Source organism: Otolemur garnettii, unplaced genomic scaffold (assembly GCF_000181295.1).
Source record: "Otolemur garnettii isolate 467f Iridium unplaced genomic scaffold, OtoGar3 scaffold00119, whole genome shotgun sequence".
Taxonomy (NCBI): Eukaryota; Metazoa; Chordata; class Mammalia; order Primates; family Galagidae; genus Otolemur; species Otolemur garnettii.
The window spans coordinates 1,760,769-1,772,520 of NW_003852514.1; the positions used below are offsets into that span (position 1 = coordinate 1,760,769).

Genomic DNA, 11,752 nt, shown 5'->3' on the forward strand with positions numbered 1-11,752 from the left:
CTCCAACTCCTGGGCTTAAGCGATTCTCTCGCCTCAGCCTCCCAAGTAGCTGGGACTACAGGTGCCCGCCATAACAGCTGGCTATTTTTTGGTTGTAGTTGTCATTGTTGTTTGGCAGGCCTGGGCTGGATTTGAACCCACCAGCTCTGGTGGATGGTGCCTTAGCCACTTGAGCTACAGGTGCTGAGCCTGTATATCAAATTTTAAGATGAGTACCTGTGTTATCACCTCTGATTTGGATATTGCCGATCAGTCTGGGTTGGACCAGTTTTGAGTGGAGAGAGATTTAGGGCTAGGCTGACTCACAAGTCAGGGCCCATTATGTCTTCTGTGGGCTCTAAGATTTGTAGGTTCTTTCCTTCATAAAAACATTAAAAATTATATTTTATAATTATAATGGTATAAATGATAATTTATTGTTATGTGTTTATTATTATTAGATTGACTTTTTCTTCTGATTTTAAAAGAAATTAAAATTAAAATATTTCTAGGTAATCTTAAAGTGTTGTGGGCCTTAGACATTGTGCTACTGTGCCTAATTAATAAGTCAACTCTAGAAGAATTATCTGGAGAAAAGCATATAAATGTGCCAAATCAGTGAGGAAAGACATTTGCTTATCTAGGGAGGAGGTGGAGGTTGAAAGCTGAGATTATGCAAGAGTATGAGTAGAGATGGAAAGGTAGAGAGGCAGCTTTACCTATGACCAAGAGAGTTGAGAGATTTCTTTTTGGGGAGACCCCTTTGAGGAGTTCTCTCCTTTTGAAGCAGAAAAAAAGGGGGGGAGGAATAGCTCAAGAAATCAGAAAATAGTGATTTTACATTTGAACCTCCCTTTTTGAGGAGCTTATTCTATTCTTGCTTTAAAGGCTCTTGTTAGCCTAATAATCCTAAATTACCTGCAGCCAGTTTTTTTTCTTTAAAGAGATGAGGGGGATCATGCTATATTGCCAAGGCTGGACTTGAATGCTTGAGCTCAAGTGGTCCTCCCACTTCAGCTTCCCAGGTAAGTGGAATACAGGCATGCATGGCTGTGATGTGCTCTGTAGCCCATATTTAATTCTTGTCCAACTTCATTCTTTAATCAGCATTTTCCCTAACTAAGATCTTCTACTGCTCTATTTAAAATTACCAAATAGTAGTGGGGTATGGTGGCTCACGTCTATAATCCTAGCACTTTGGGAGGCTGAGGCTGGTGGATTGTCTGTCTGAGCTCAGGAGTTTGAGACCAGCCAGAGCAATAGTGAAACCCTGTCTCTACTAAAAAATAGAAAACCTATCTGAATGTTATGGTGGGCACCTGTAATTCCAGCTATTCAGGAAGCTGAGGCAGTAGGATCACTTGAGCCCAAGAGTTTGAGGTTATTGTGAGGTATAAGGCCACAGCACTCTAGCCAGGGTGACAGAGTGAGACTGAGTCTCAAAAAAAATATATTTAGGGGATAGAAACAGATATTAACATTTATCTTGGGTTCAATATGAATTTTAGGATTTTTTTCCTACTTTAGTGAAAAATATCATTGAAATTTTGATAGGGATTGCATTCAATCTGTAGATTGCTCATAATAATAATAATAATAATAACAGTTCTTCCAATTCACAATTTGAAAATGGATATCTTTTTATTTATTTGTGTCTTCTTTCATTTCTTTCATTAATGTTTTATAGTTTTCAATGTATCCATCCTTTATCTCCTTGGTTAAATTTATTCCTAGTATTTTATTTTTTCAATGTTGTTAAAAATAAGATTATTTTCTTGGCTTTTTTTGGGGGGGATAGTTCATTGTTAGTGTGTGGAAATGCTACAGATTTTTATAGATTAATTCGGTATCCTGCAACTATACTGAATTTGTTTATTAATTTTAACTTTTTTTTTTGGATGGAATCTTTAGGGTTTTCAATGCATAAGATCATGTTGTTTGTACAGATAGACAATTTTACTTCCTCCTTTCCAATTTGGATGCTTTTTATTTCTTTCTCTTATCTAATTGCCCTGTCTAGGACTTCCAGTGCTATACTGAATGTAAATGGTGAGAGTTGGCAGCCTTGTATTGTTTCTATTCTTAGGAGAAAAGCTTTTACCTCTTCACCATTGTATATGATGTTGACTGAGGGCTTCTGATATTTGGCTTTAATTGTGTTGAGGTATAGTCCTTCTGTACTTAATTTGGTGAGTTTTTATTATGAGAAGATGTTGAATATTGTCAAATGCTTTTAATGCATCAGTTGAAGTGATCATATGATTTTTGTTCTTCACTTTGTTTGTGTAGCTGAAGCAATCTTGAGCAAAAAGAACAAAGCTAGAGACATCAAACTTTCAAAGTGTATTACAAAGCTATAGTAATCAAAACACCATGATACTGGCATGAAAATAGACATACATAGATCAAAGGAATAGCATAGAAATCCCAGAAATAAATCCAGTTACAGTCAATTGATCTTTGACAATGGTGCCAAGAACGTACAATGGGGAAAGGGCAGTCTCTTCAATAAATAGTGCTGAGAAAATTGGATAGTCATAGGCAGAAGAACAAAATTGTACTGTTATCTCACAACATATATAAAAATTAACTCAAAATGTGTTAAAGACTTAAACATAAGAATGAAACCTGTTAAAGTACTAGAAGAAAACATAGGAAAAATCTTGACATTTTTCTGGGTGGTGATTTTTGGATATGAGTTTAAAAAGTGTAGGATACAAAAGCAAAAATAGGCAAATGAGATTGCATCAAGCTAAACAGCTTCTCCACAGCAAAGGAAATAATCATCAAAGTGAAGAGATAATTTATGGAATGGGAGAAAATATTTGCAAACCATATACCTGATGGAGGTTAATATCCAAAATATATAAAGAACTCGAGTAACTTAATAGCAAGAAAACAAACAACCCCATTAAATTGGATGAAAGACCTGAATGGACCATTTCTTAAAATAAGACATATAAATGACCAATCAGTATGTGAAAAATGCCCAACATCATTAATTACTAGGGAAATGCAAGTCAAAAATCACAATTAGATATCATCTACATCTGTTAGTATGACAATTATAAGAAGGACAAAATATATGAAATTTTGGTAAAGATATGTACAAAAAGGAATCCTTATTCACTGTTGTTAGGAATGTCAGTTAGTACAGCCATTATGGAAAATAGTATGAAGGTTTAAATAATCTCATTTCTGGTAATATATTCATTCAGAGGACATGAAATCCATATGTTGAACAGATATCTGCATCCCCAATTATTCATAGCAGTCAGATTATGGAATCAACCTAAGTGTCTATCAGTGGATGTGTGGATAAATAAATGTGGTGTATGTGTGTGTACATGTATATTTATAGCACACATGTACATCGTACATATACAATTAAAAAAATGAAAAACAAAAATCATCAAGTAAAAAAAATCATCAGGTAAAGGAAAATAAATTGAAAAAATTATCTGATTTTAAGAAGAGCAGTTAGGAAAGTAAAGACATACCGAAAAAACAACAACAACAACAACAACAAAACAAACAAAAAAGAAAAATCAGATAACTTACAAAGAAACTGTAGAGAATTTTACATGCTCTTATTATTTTATGTTATTGTTTTACGGTATTAGATTAACTGCAAGTTGGCTTCAATACAAAATGTGGTTTGTTGTCTTTTTAAAGAAGATTGAGTGGATGCAACTGTATTGGGATGATGCTCTAGTTTTGTATAACTGAAATCATTAATTATATTCATGGGCATTACATATTTTTATATGACATCGGTGACAAATGATGAAAATTAGGTCTTTTAACTTTTAATAACTTATAATTACTACAGGGAGAGTATTCCAAAGGAAAAAAAGAATAAAATAGGAAGACAAATTTTATGATGATCTAATTTAATTATCTTATTAGATACTTTAAAATCATTTGGTACTTTTACCAAATTGTTTTAAATGTTCTAGGAAAAAATAGAAATAATTAAGGTCAAGATATAAAAGAAATGGAAAGAGTAAAATGTATTGGTGTTGGCATGTATTTCCTAAATTGAATTTTTTTTTAAAATTACTACCGAATCTCACTATGTTGCCCTCAGTAGAGTACTGTGGTGTCACAGCTCACAGCAACCTCAAATTCTTTTTTTTTTAAAAATATTTAAGACCTTTATTAACAGGTGCTTGCAGTTTGTTGACTTTTATGAAAAAATCAAGTTGTAAACTTTTATTACAAATTAAAAATGAAGTTCTTAAAAATCTCAACTTGACCAGATATGAAACAATTTAAAAACCTTTAAAGGCGTATTGAGAAAAACCAGGCTTTTTTAAAAAACACGTTTGTTATTACCAAAAAAGACTTCTTTAGGTAAAAATAATAAAAACTCCATGTTGCATAGATAATCCAGATAGTTCTAGTTATCTGGTCAACAGGCAAAAAGCAAGCACTTAAGGTCTTCAGCTCCAATCTTTTGTTCATTTCTTATTGCTGGAATTTCATATTCATTTCTTGTTGGATGACTAAACCGGATGATGGTAGAGATGGTAAGCCCGCATTTACTCAGCCCCGCTCTGCTCAGCCTCCAGAGGGGACGAATTCTCAGCTGGTGGATTGGCTGCTTTTGTCTCTTTGCCATCTTGTGGTTTAGGGTTTTCTGGGCGTCTACATCGGTAATTGAAGTTGCAATGGTACGACGTTGAGGCGGCTGCTGACCTTGGGGCTCATCTCCTTGATTCTCTCTATCCTCTTCATTGCCGTCCTCTCTGGGCGGTCTTTGGCGGGGAGGGTCCCTGCAGAATCGTGGTCTATAACCCAATACATATTCTGTCTTATTGGCCTACCTTGTTCTCCTGCACCCTGGTTGTCAGCACCCTCCATCGCTTCTCCCTGCACAGGAGGGTTGGAATACTGTGGTCGACGCCCATAGGGTCCCCTCATGTAGTAAGGAGGGAACCTTCGCCTGCGGCAGGGCCGGCGTTGTTGGGCCTGGCCTTCAGGAGCTTTCTCCGACCCCTCGTTCTTTTCCCTGCTCACACTATTCTGGTAATTCTGCTGGTAATTGCGTGGAGGACCCCTGCGACGTGGATAGCGCCTATAATCGTTACGATCTGCTGTGTATTTACTGCCTTGAACTGGAATCCCACGAGGGCCTGTAACATTTGCTGCCTCCACACTCTTTTCTCCTTCAACAACATCAAACTCCACAGTCTCTCCATCTCCTACACTGCGAAGGTACTTCCTGGGGTTATTCTTCTTTATGGCCGTCTGGTGTACAAATACATCTTCCTTGGTGTCATTCCTGTTGATGAAACCATATCCATTTCTTACACTGAACCATTTTACTGTTCCCAAAACCTTGCGATGACCTTCTTGTCCCCGCTGGCAGGCGCCTTCTATGTGAGGCCACCTGGGCCACCGCTCCCTGCGCGGCTGCGGTAGTGCAGGGCCTAGTGTTGGCAGCGCTGAGGGCAGGGACGGCGGGCAGCTGCTGGGTCTCCGCCTGGCTGCTCACGGTTGCGGTGATGGTGACTGGGGCTGGCTGCGGCAGCTGCAGCTCCTCCCCATGTGTGATGGTAACTGGGCCGGCGGTGGCGGTGGGGCTGCTCAGGGCTCTCAGGGGTCAGCTCTCTGCTCCCGCTACTGCTACCGATTGAACACAACCTCAAATTCTTGAGCTAAAGCGATTCTCTTGCCTCAGCCTCCCAAGTGGTTGGGACTACAGGTTCCTGCCCCAGTGCCTGGCTATTTTTTTGTTGCTGTTGTCATTGTTTAGCAGGCCTGGGGCAAGTTCGAATCCACCAACCTTGGTGTATGTGGCTGGTGCCCTGACCACTGAACTATGGGTGCCGAGCCCTAAATTTGAGTCTGATTTTACAGAATATATTAGAATAATAAATTTCATTGACCATTCCTAAAACTGGGTTTAACAGTATTAGAATCACCTATATTCTCTACTACCTGAGTTAGAAAAATTTATTTTTGTTGCTGAGTTATGCAGTTCCACCTTCATCTTTGTATTTTTGGGGGTCAGAAAATTTTATGTAGAATAAAATGTAGTATGTAGTGATCACATCCTTCTTTATTGGCTAATTAATAATGATTCTTTACTCATTATAAATTGTGGACTTATTGATTCCTATTGGATTAGGTCTGTTTGGTCTCAGCTATTTTGCTATCAAGTAGCTAGACTATCAGTAAACCAGTAATGTCAAGCATTGTGGCTCAGATTTAGTAATAATTCTAGGACCATTAATTCTTTATAGAATGGGTAGGAGGTATAATGGTGAGTAATTTTTTCATGTTTATAATTATTCTTTAGCCTAGAGTCATTACATACTAGCAATGTATAATAAGACCTTAATTAGCTGGAGTGCTTAGCAATCTGGATATTATGGTTGATTTCATTTTTTAGATGACAGAGTGTTAAAGGTAATTATTTTGGTTTCAACCCTTGTTATAGGAAATCTTCTAAAATGCTTTAATTTACTTTCATATCATGGTAAATGACATATACTAAATGTATTTTCATCTTAGAGGTTATTATTATTCTTTCCACATACTGATTTTCACTTAGAGAATGAAGAAATTATGTTGCATCTGCACTAGTGGCATGCATGCATGCATGCATGCATGCATCCATCCATCCATCCATCATTCCTTACTTGCTTCCTTTTCTCTTCCACATTTGTCATATGGTAGAGTATATAATGAATGTTATGTGAGCCAGCAAGATTTTTGACCCATGAAGCTTACATAGTGGTTGGGAATATAGACAATAACAATGTAATAAGGAAACATTGTTTGATAAAGAAAACAAGGCACTTGTGTTCAATAGGCTGGTTAGGAAAGAGTATTATAAGGAGTTAAAATCTGGGACATGAGAAGGAGCCTGCCATGTAACTAGCTGTGTCAAGATTATTCCACATAGAAGGAATGATAAATATATTGGCACTAAATCTGACCATTTATTAATACTCATCTGAACACCAAACATGGTACTTAATATGGAATTTCAAATAATAACCCATGTATATAGTTAGTAGGTCCAGTCGAAGTAAGGAAACAGTAATAAACTTTTATTGAGGAAGCAGGGGAAGGGGAGTTCTTGTCAGGGGATTGGCTTAAATCAATAGAGCAGGAATTGAGTTCTGGTGTTCTGGTCAAATGGTAGTAGAAGCAACACAAGACTCCACACTGTTTTAGTCTTTTTACCACTTGGACTGACTGGAGGCTGGTATTGAGAAGGTTGAGATGGTTTGGAAAAAGAGTGGTTTGATTATTAACAATATCTGCCAAGGTACGACATTAGGAGAGTGCTACAAATCAGCTGTTCTTGGAATAGATGCTCCATTACTCAGACTGTTTACACTCTCCAAAGGTGAAGTATTGTGATCAGCACTGAGCAGTGGAACTTAACTTGATGACTATATACTGATCTTGTGTCTTGTAACCTTGTTGGGCTTATTTATTAGTTCTAAGAGTGTTTTAGGGGAAGATAGGATTTTTCATATACAAGACCTCATCATCTGCAAATTGAGATAGTTTTACTTCTTCCTTTCCAATCTTTACGCATTGGATTTCTTTTTCTACATTAATTGCTCTGGGCAGAACCCCGGTACAATGTTGAATGGAGGTGGCAAGAGCAGTTATCTTTTCTTGTTCTTGATTTCAGGACAAAACATTTAGTCTTTGCCCATATGTATGATATTAACTGTTCTTTTTTTTCTAGATTGTCTTTATCAGATTGGGGAGGTTCCCTGTATTCTTATTTTACTGAATGTTTTTATTATATGTATCATAATAGAGTGTTGGAGTTTGGAAAATGCTATTTCTGTGACTATTTAGTTTGTATCCTTTATTCTGTAAGTATGTTAGTTGGTTATTGATTGATTAACAATTGACATTGATTTTTGTGTAATTTATTGAGCCAATTTTTCAATCCTGGAAATAATCTAACTTGGTCAAATTGTATAATCCCTTGCCTATGTTGCCATATTAGGTTGTCAATATGTCACTGAAGAATTTTTCGTTTGTATTTTTTTTTTTTTTTGAGACGGAGCCTCAAGCTGTCCCCCTGGGTAGAGTGCCATGGCATCACGCTCACAGCAACCTTCAACTCCTGGGCTCAAGCGAGTCTCCTGCCTCAGCCTCCCAAGTAGCTGGGACTACAGGTGCCCACCACAACGCCTGGCTATTTTTTGGTTGCAGCCATCATTGTTGTTTGGCGGGCCCGGGCTGGGGATTCGAACCCACCACCTTAGGTGTATGTGGCTGGCGCCTTAGCCGCTTGAGCCACAGGCACTGAGCCTTTGGTTTGTATTTGTAAGGGCAATTGGTCTGTACGTTTTTTCCCTGTGATATTTTTGACAGCTCTTTGTATCGGGGTGATGGTCACCTTGTAGAATGAGTTCAGAAGCATTTCTTTGTTTTCTAGCTTTTGGGAGAATTTGTGAAGAATTGGTACTAGTTCTTTAATTATTTGGTAAATTTCATCAGTGAAGCTAAAAAAAACTGGGATTTTAAAAATTTTGTGATTACTAATTCAGTCCCTCTTCTTATTATCTATTTAGTTTTTCTACTTATTGTTTAGTTTCATTACTTTGAGTCTTTCTAGGAATTTGTCCATTTTATTTAGAGTATTTTGTTTATTGACATAGTTGTTTAGGGTATTCCTCTGTAATCATTTTTATTTCTGTAAGGTCAGTAGAGGTGTTTCCTCTCTTTCATTGCTGATTTTAGAAACTTTAGTTTTCTCTTTTTCTTTGTGAGTTTAACTTAAGGTTTATTAATTTTTTAAAATGATTTATTTTCTCTATGGGTTTTATATATTCTATTTCATTTATTTTTACATTTGTCATTTATTTCCTTCCTTTGGTCAGTTTGAGTATATTTATTCCTTTTTTTCCAGTGTCTTAAGTGGGAATGTTGGATTATTGATTTAAAATTTAAAAAAAAATAGGTATTTTCAGCTACAAATTTTCCTGTAAGAACTAATTTTTTTGAAATATTTTCTAATTTCTCTTGTGATTTCCTCTTTGATATAGTGGTTTATAGGAATATATTGTATAGTTATTGTTTGTGAATTTCCTAGATATTCTCCTGTTATTAATTTCTCACTTCATTCCATTGTGGTTGTGAATATTATTTGTATGATTTCAGGCCTTAAATTTGATGGGGCTTGTGTTTTGCCTAACAAATGGGTTATGCTGGAGGATGTTCCAGGTGTACTTGAGAAGACTACATATTTTGTTGTTCTTGGGTGGAATGTTATATAGAGGTCTGCTATTTAGGCCTAATTAATTTATATGGTAACACTACATAGAATATTTCAAGTAAGTATCAAATTATTTTCCAAAGTGGCTGCACTATTTCAAAATCCCACCAAAAATTTATGAGGTTTCCAATTTCTCCACATCCTTGACAACACTTGCCATTCTCTGTCATACTTAGTGAGTGTGAGATGGTTTTGATTTTCATTCTTGCATTTCAAATCTTCTTATCTTGTATTGTTTTTTCCATTATTATAAGTCAGATACATGTATTAAATATCCATTTGTTATTGTTGGAGTTTCTATTCTCCCTTGAAATATGCCACATTTTGCTTTTTGTATTTTGGAAGCCCTATTGTTAGGTACATATATGTTTATAATTATGTCTTCCTGATAGATTGACCATTTTGTCATTATAAAGTGTACTTCTTTGTTTCTAGTAGAAATTTTTGTTTTAAAGTCTATTTTATCTGATGTTTGTATATATTTCATCTATTTTTTTGGGTACTATTTTCAAAATGTATTAGTCTGTTAGGGCAGCCATAACAAGCTAACCACATACTTGGTGGCTTAAACAGCAGATTTCTTTTCTTTCTTTTTTTTTTTTTAATTTCAAAATATGTATATTTTTGTAAACTAGAAGTTATCATCAGAAAAATATTATGAAATAATTGTCTCTTTTTGCTGTTTGTCTGTATTAATGCAGGGGTTCATGGGTCTTAAAACTGGACATTGCTCCTATTTCTACTCCTGCAGGAAAGTGGAGAAAGGTATACATATAACAACCAGGTCATCATTTATAGTTCTAGTCACTGAGAATTTTATGCAAAACAGCTACTGAGGTCATAAAGATTTCAGTACCTTGATCCCTTTCACAAGACTTTCATTATTAGTAACAGTATTAATTTCTGAAAACTCACATATTCAGAGTGCTATGAAAGGCCTGACAAGATATGTCAGGCCAAACCAGGACTCCTCAATACTTTAGTCCTGTTACCTTTTTTGGAATAGGATGAGTTAAAAGTACTATTAAAGCTTTCATCAGGCTCAGGTATATTTTGGTCTTGCATTCAAACTAGTATAGGATCCATGGCCTAGTACCCAAACATTTGTTGACACTGATAGAACTGATACTATCTTTAGGGCAGATTAAGGGGTATTCAAAGGACCTCAATTCCTGGTTGAGCTAGAGGTGTAATACACTGTAGAACCTCCATAGTGGACCCCCTCCCTACATTGACCACCTCAAGTTAACCTAATTTCTTTTTTAAAAAATTTTCTTTTATTGTTGGGGATTCATTGAGGGTACAAGAAACCAGATTACACTGATTACATTGTCTTATAAAGGTAAAGTCCTCTTATAATTGTGTCTTGCCCCCCAAACGTGTGTCACACACCAAGATCCCCACCCCTTTCCCTCTCTTTGCTTTTCCCTTTTCCTACCCACCTCCCTCCTTCTCTCTCTCTCCCTTTTCCCTACCCCTCACTGTGTACTAGGTCATTAATTGTCCTTATATCAAAATTGAGTACATAAGGTTCATGCTTCTCCATCCTTGTGATGCTTTACTAAGAATAATGTGTTCCACTTCCATCCAGGTTAATACAAATGATGTAAAGTCTCCATATATTTTTTTTAATGGCTGAAGAGTATTCCATGGTATACATATACCACAGCTTGTTAATCCATTCCTGGATTGGTAGGCATTTGGGCTGTTTCCCCATTTTGGCAATTATAAATTGAGCTGCAAGATATTTATTTTTTTATGATTCTGGATTCTAGAAGCCTGAGATGAAGGTTTGGAAAGATTGGTTTCTTCTGAGGGCCATGAGGGAATGATTTGTTATATGCCTAGGAAATTAACCATACTGGATTAGGAAACACCCTAAAGATCTCATTTTAATTTAATTACCTCTTTAAAGATCCTGTCTCTCAATACCATCACATTTTGCAGTACTGGCATTAGGACTTCAACATATGAATTTTTGGGGAGGACACAATTCAACCTATAATACATAGAATATCCTTTCTTTTCTGTTTTTCCTTTTTCTTTTTTCTCTCTGTCTCTTTGTGTCTTTGAATCTTAAGTGTGTCTCTTGTAGACAGAATATAGTTGGATAATTTTTCAAAATGCATACTGCCAAATTTCTACTTTTTAATTGGAATGTTTTGTCTGTTTAATGTAATTACTAAGGTAGAATTTATGTTTGCCATTCTGGTATTTTTTTATATGTCTTAATGTCTTTTTTGGGCTTCTCTGTTTCTCTATTACTGCCTTTAAAAATTAAATAGATATTTTCTAGTGTACCATTTTAATTTCCATTTTTCTTTTTAGTATATATATTACATAATATAAATTTTCATGTGATATATGTTATTTTCTTAGTGGTTGGCTTGACAAGGATTACAATTAACATCTTAATCTAAAACAATCTAGCTTAGATTAATAGTATGTAAAAACTTTTTTCTAATATAGCTTTGTCCCTTTCCATCTTTTTTTTTTTTTTTTTTTTTTTTT

At 35.8% G+C, this 11,752-nt stretch overlaps 1 protein-coding gene and 1 pseudogene across 3 annotated transcripts in view; one reads left to right on the plus strand and one right to left on the minus strand.

Annotated features, from left to right (window-relative positions):
- The window catches only part of SUGCT (succinyl-CoA:glutarate-CoA transferase), a 771,296-nt gene that overhangs the window by 140,970 nt on the left and 618,574 nt on the right, over positions 1–11,752 (plus strand). The gene's annotated exons all lie outside the window — the stretch shown is intronic.
- The window catches only part of LOC105887774, a 39,212-nt pseudogene continuing 31,582 nt past the window's right edge, over positions 4,123–11,752 (minus strand). The window contains exon 2 of the transcript XR_002775188.1: positions 4,123–5,577. The product of XR_002775188.1 is annotated as a nuclease-sensitive element-binding protein 1 pseudogene (transcript). The remainder of the gene's footprint in view (positions 5,578–11,752) is intronic.